At 40.4% G+C, this 7,022-nt stretch overlaps 1 long non-coding RNA gene across 1 annotated transcript; it reads right to left on the reverse strand.

The window, feature by feature from the left end:
- Nucleotides 1–4,470: 4,470 nt before the first annotated feature.
- Nucleotides 4,471–6,744, reverse strand: LOC120510531. The gene is made up of 3 exons (XR_005629531.1): nt 6,618–6,744; nt 5,773–5,874; nt 4,471–4,624 (listed from the first exon to the last, which is right to left on the reverse strand). It is a non-coding gene; the product is annotated as an uncharacterized LOC120510531 (long non-coding RNA).
- Nucleotides 6,745–7,022: the final 278 nt, after the last annotated feature.

The following is a 7,022-nucleotide window of genomic DNA, read 5'->3' on the forward strand; positions in this document are numbered from 1 at the left end:
TCCTCTCTCCTCTAATAAAGTAGTGTTTGCAAAATCAAATTAAGTAATTTTTTACAACTGACAATTTAAATGAAATAAAGGCACAATTTGAGTAATTAAGGCAGTGTAAAGCACAGAACACATCCCACTGTTATGTACTCAGCCCTGACTGTGATTTATCAGGTGTCCCACAGCACAGAGGCCATGGCAGTGCAGCCAAAAAGTATCAGGACTTTGGAGCTGCACATTCCCAGTCAAATTCTAAACACAATTCTAAATTCTGCCAGATCTCAATATTTCATGACATTTTTTTCTCTCATTTTAATAATCAAACTGACAAAATCAAAACACTTCAATTTTTTTTAAACAGACTGCTCTCTTACTTTGTTCTTAGCTGGGAACTGAAGTGATAAATGCAGCTGGATCAGGATTTTTGCTGTTCAAAAGTACATTTTCACTTGCAGACATCAGTAATGCCATAAAAAGATTAACAGCACCATGGATAGGGCTTGAGGGAAATAAGCTGCAAACACAAAGTTGCTGAAGACTCACGATTTAATTGAAAGTGACTTTCTCACAAAATGAATTAGTGACACTGTGTCCTGCAGCTCTGGGTCTCAGAGTGATTTACCCAATTTTCATGGAAATAAAAGAAATTTGAGCAAAAATCATATTAAAAATATAACCTCATGATTTTTTTTATAAATTATACAAGTGATTTTAAGGATGAAAAAGATCTTGAAAACCACCTAAATGACTCTGTTAAGATACAAATTAATTAGTAAAGCCATGTCTAATCAATACTTGTTTTCTCAGTGAGATGAGTCACAGCACAGGGTTACTTTTCCAGGCTTTTAAGAGCTGTGGAATTTCCTGGGAAGAAGCTCTTACACTTGGGTGTGCCAAGGCTTTCCACCTTTGTCCTCAGTGGTGTTTCCAGGCTGTGAAAGGCACTCCCACGCATTCACAAACCATGTGCCACCTGAGAACTTCTGAAAGGTGCTTGAGCAGCTGAATAAGCTGAGCAAAGCTTCTCCTGCTTCTCAACACAAAGGGCAAGTGCTTGGGCTGGCTGAAGTATCATCACCCACAAGTGGCACTCAACCCTTGTGTCTCCTAGAGGCCACGTGCTCAAAGAACTGGAATTTTTGGGTTTTTTTCCCTTGAGGTTGGCAGTGGGCTTGTGCTGTCAGATGCCACAATAAGCACAAGGGTGACTTGAACAATGTAATAAAAAAAGTGTAAAAAGTGGCAGCTGTGTAATTTGTTTTATTTACTCAGTTTACTCAGAAGTAACTCATGACCTCCAAGCCAGGCATGTCCTACTCCATGCTGAGATGTGCTCTCTTCCCTGTGAAACTGAGAGCCAGAAATCAGCCCAGCTCTTCTGAAATGCTCCCTTTGAAAGCAGAATAACAGAGATACTTCTAAGTCCTTTCATCTTCAGTGAAAGTTCTAAGTAATTGTCTTTTTTTTTTCTCCCTCCCTAGACTGGTGGCAGGGATTCAGTTCAGCAGAAGAATAATCTTGTCCAAGTCTTCAAAGACAACCTGAGAAGTCCAGTGAAAAATTCTTAATCGAATCTGCTGATTACAGCAGAGGTCAATCACACAGCCATTTTTTGTACAGCTGGCAAGTGTTTAAGTCAGGTATTCTTTTATAAGCACAGCACTTCAATTTACTGCTCTGCTTCCACTTTAATTGCCAGCATTTCTCTTGACATGTTTTCTCTCCAGCCCATGTCTACTTTAACAAGTCCTGCAGCTCTGGAGAGAGAAACTCTGTTGAGCAAAATAATTAGTGTTGAAGAGTCAGTGTTCACACTATGTGCTTTTCAGAAGGTTTTATTTTGAAATATGCCATCCTACTGTCCACTGGCATTTTACATGTTTGTCAGAATTGCATCTTCCAGTTAATTTGCACCCAAAAGAAATTCAGCTGATTTTCTCTGACATGGCTCCATGATGTGACAAGACAGCATGGGAACCGTGGAGAATTGGGAGAGTCACTTTCAGAGTGCACTTCTGATCTGTAAATGATGTCTACTTAAATTTCAGGCAGCTAAAATCCGCTACTTTTCAAAGTGTAACTGTTTTCCACAAGACAATTGAGACCCACAGCATACAAGATCATCATGACCAACCTGGCTGCAAAAAAGCAGCTCACAGCAACAACTTTCTGCTACCAGAGAGAAGGTAAAAAGTCTGAAAACACAGAGAGGATGTTGGTCTTCCTCACTCACAGTTATCACATCAAGCAAAAAAAGCAAGCAAAGGGCAACAGTATGGTCACTATTTTATTCTCTGACGGGAAACTCGGTATAAGATGAAAATTGCTATTTTATTGTTATTGTGCACCTCAGCCCAAGGAAGTCAGCACACCTTCCAAGTGGAGGCTGAAATTTTCTCCAGAAATTTTGCAAAGCTGCTGCTTTTTAGTTACTGAACTGTGGGGTCCTTTTTTGTCCCTGCAGCTCAGTCCTGCAAGGATTTTAATTTCCGAAATAAGTTGCACTCTCAGAAGCACAAAGTCTGACTACTTGTGTATATCAAATGACACATTTGTTCATAGAGCTGCATTTATGAAATATTCTTTACCCTTTAAAAAGGAAGAGCATCCTAAGGAATATTAACTGAACTTCCAAGAGCTAAGATGGTCCCTGCAAGTTTTCCTTGAGGGATTACCTTGAGAGTGGTAGGACAGCCTCATCAACAGTTTCATATATATAGATATCAATATAGATAGATATGGATAGATAGATATCCTGATATTTTCTTGGGAAAGATGAATTTGTCTACACATCCTTGTGGTATTCAAGATCCAAGAGAACTGTCCAGTCTCTGAGTTTCCCAGTAGCATGGAATTCTGGAATGTCCAGTGGTGACCTCACAGACCACAGCAAATCTATCAAAGAAGGCCAACGTTCCAGGGGCTCAGATCGACATCTAATATCCAAACTGAAAGAGGGGAGGTTTAGATATGAAGAAATTCCTCCCTGTGAGGGTAGGGAGCCCCTGGCACAGGGTGCCCGAAGAAGCTGTGTCTGCCCCTGGATCCCTGGACATGTCCAAGGCCAGGTTGGATGGGGCTTGGAGCAGCCTGGGATAGTGGAAGTTGTCCCTGCCCATGGCAGGGGTTGCACTGGATGATCTTTAAGGTACTTTTCAACCCAAACCATCCTCTGATCCTACAATCTAGACGCTCTAAGAAGACAGATTTTGTTCCCAGCTGCCTTGAATCTGTGTCTGCAAAAAGAAAAATTTACTTGTGCCTTTTGAAACATCTGAGAGCACGCAGAGTCTCATTGCAATGATGGGGGCACAAGTTAAGTTTTGTACTGGCTAAACTCACCTGTCTCTATCAGAAGAAAGTCACATTACCCAAATGCTGGAGCCTCTAGCGTAGACAGCAAACTTTTAGCAAAGAGGGTTCTGGGAAAGTTTCCTGGAAGAGCCTTTCTCTCTCAGTAGCACCAAAAACCTCCTCCCTGGCTGGGCCAAACCTTTCCTCACAGTGATCAGTGCCATCACGTTCCTTTTTGGTTGGCCAACTACAATATCCACACTGACACCATCTTCTCATCTTTTTGTATGATCCTTCTCATTCCATCAAATATCAATCACTTGTCTCCTCCAGTACCAAGAAATAAGCCAAATATAGTTTAAGTGGGGAATTTTGTATAGAGATAGGCATGAACAGGATGTCTGAAAAAGAATTTTAAGATTTGAATCTCATACCTCAGAGTCATCTAAAAAACAAAGGACTTCAGCTGATGTGATTTTTCTCTCCATTCCAGGCACAGCCTCCTGGTTTTGCCTTGCACCTGACAGCTCTGTAGCAAAGAGATCCTAATCAAGCATTGTTCCCTGATTACTCTTAATGAATATGTTAAATGATTGACACAGCTGACACCTATAATTAGCAAACAGGGGTTTTTAAGTTATCTTCCAACAGAGTCCTGAGTGCCCATTGCCTGGGGTGGTTCCAGACAAGTGCACTGGCAATTTTGCGTCTTCTAAAGTTGCTCACAAACTTGTAGACATGGCTATTTTCTTTCCAATTCCCACTAAAATCCCCAAGAATGCTCACCCCATGTGGCTACTGCCAGCCACATCCCACCTGCAATGATAACCAGTTATTTTCCTCATTTTTTCTGTGCTCTCCCACTCACCAGTGTCCCTTGTCTGTTTGCTTTTTATCATCACACACACTTCCCAAGGACAGAGCCTGTTTTTAGTTTTGGGCTCATGCAGCAGGATCACAATCCATGCTGAAGTTTCCCAGGTATTACAATAATCTAACACCAAACACAGATTACTGCTGAATGAGTCAAGCAGTGCATGTCCTCAATGTGATATTTTGAATATAAAGGAAAAGTTTAATGCTGTAGAAATCACATCCAGATTAACAGTATCAAAAGCAAGTTAATGCTCATGGGGGATCCAAACCTATAGCACGTTTGACTTTGAAAAGGTTAAATTCATCCTCTAATTATCAAGGCTTGCAGCAGACCCCACACTGTCCTTGGCAACACATTGTCAATTTACTGTTCTGACAGATGATCGTGAAGATGAGGAAATGATCCAGAAAAGTGGCATTGATTTTGAAGAGCAGCAAAATTTGCCAGTCATTGCTTGTTGCTAAGCTGCAACAACAACAACAAAAAAAGGCCTCCATCAGCTCTCAGCATGTCAGTCACAAATATCAATGAGATGTGGTATTTACAGTGTGTGCAAGGCTCAGGGAAAGACTGAGACTGCATCCTGCACTTGGAACAATTTGGATGGGACCTTAAATACCTCCTCACTTGGTTTCACCAAACGAGCTGTGTGATGTTTTTCTTTGGGCAATCGGTGTTTTTCATCTACAGGCTGTGATCCATTTATAAAAATGCAGGGCAGATATTTTAGAGAAAGGGAAAACTACATGGTCCTAACAAGTCTGCAACTTAGACTGCAAGGAGGTGTTTGTCAGATCCTCCTCTTAGGAATCACATGCCCTTTAGAGCATTAAATCTCAACTCCAGCCTGGAATTTGTTAACTAGAGCTGGACAGCAGAGCTGCAGCCAGAATAAACAATTTTTCATGGCAAGCTTGTGCAAGGAACCAGCCTCAGTGGTCTGTTCTTTCTTCCTTTCTCTAAATATTATTCCTCTATAACAAAACCCAGCTGATGACTTTTTCCCCAGTCTATATGCCCTCTGAAAATTTGATGCAAGACACACAAATTTCAACACAGAAATTTTCCACTTGCTTTGTGTCCAGGGGAAGGAGAGAGCTGGCACAAAACCTTTAACCCTTTCACAGAAAAATCCCTGGGTAGTAGCAGGGAAGATATGAGAGTAAATATTGCACAGTAAATATTACTTTATACCTTTTTATCCAACTCCAATATACTTTACATCTTTTTACCCAGCTCTGCAGAGAGTCCCCAAGGTAAACAAGTAATTTACAAATATATTTAACAACAACAATCACATGAATAATATGAATATTGTAATATGAATAAACATATAAATCCACAGGTAGAAGCTGGTTTGGGTTTTTTTTTTTTGACAGACTACATGCAAACACTTTACTATAAGTAATAAACACTCTTTGCCATGACTAATGGCTTGCAGAAGAAATTTGAAGCATAAAGCTCAGAACAGTGACAGAAAGGCTTCCCTGCACCCCTTCTTTTTCCTTCTTCTCCTTCTTCACATCTCTTGCCCCCAGTCTTACACACAGTATTTTTTACAGAGGTCAATAATATTGGTAAACAAAGTAAGGAGTGGAAAATGAAGTACAAACCTGTTAGGTGATGAAGGAAAATGAAGTACAAACTTGTCAGTTGATGAATTCCTTCCTTAAGCACATCAGAGGCTGCACAGGTTATTTACTCTCATATCTTCCCTTTCAGATGTCCAAACATTCAATCAAGAGCTCTTTCCTTCCTAATTTCATTCCAAGGTCTCATTTTCCCACCCCGCTTCCAGCACTGCCAGATGAAAGGCCACAATTAAAAACCTCCAGCTCCCATTCACTTATTTTATAATAACAAACACAAGCTTTCATGATATGCCAAAGGCCTCATTTAAAAATCACAGAATCAAAGAATTATTTGGGTTGGAAAAGACCACTAAGATAATCAAGTCCAACCATTAACCCAGAACTGACAAGGGCACCACTAAACCTTGTCCCCAAGTGCCACATCTTTTAAGTCCCTCCAGGGATGGTGACTCCACCACCTCCCTGGGCAGTGCCAGTGCTTGACTCCTCTTTTGGTGATAAATTTTCCATTTTCTCTGGTTTTATCACTTGGAGAAGATACCAAACCCACCTGGCTACAACCTCCTTTAAGGAAGTTGTAGAGAATGATAAATAACATGGAGGAAGAGGACACAAACCCATTCAAAAATTACAGACATAGTTGATATCCATCCACTGTAGCAATGAATACACTTTGAAAGGGAAGCAACAGCAAAAAGAAAACAAAATATAAACCCAAAATGAAGCACATCAGCTTAACAAAAATAAGAAAGTTCAAGTTCTGAAGGCAGAATTCTAACAGCATGGAAAAGATTATTTTTTTCCTCATAAGAGGATAAAACCAAGCTACCTATAGAAACAAGCCCAGAGCAAATATCATGTATTACCAACAGATTTAAAATCCTATCTTCCTTTCCTCCCAGGCACCCTGTGTAGCTGCATGAGGCGTTTTGCCATCTATCTGCATTGTAAGCAAGAACAAGGAGTTGGGAAGGGATTGTTTGTGGCATTCACATTCTCTGGAAAAATCCTTTCACCCAGGATTTTTCTCCTGGGAAGCTGAGTAGCTTCAGAGAAGGAAAAGGAAAAGGAAAACAATTATTATCTCCTTTGCTTCTCCTCTGTTTTGCTCATGTGGAATGTGTTTGGAGATTGTTTACCCACAGGTGATTGTTTCATTGGTTTCTGGTGTGAATTATTTTGACTCTTTGGCCAATCAGTGCCAAGCTGTGTTGAGACTCTGGAAAGAATCACAAGTTTTCATTATTATCTTTTTAGCACTGAGTAAGTAT

The sequence above is a fragment of the Passer montanus genome, unplaced genomic scaffold (assembly GCF_014805655.1).
Source record: "Passer montanus isolate IOZ18808 unplaced genomic scaffold, ASM1480565v1 scaffold59, whole genome shotgun sequence".
NCBI classification, from domain to species: Eukaryota; Metazoa; Chordata; class Aves; order Passeriformes; family Passeridae; genus Passer; species Passer montanus.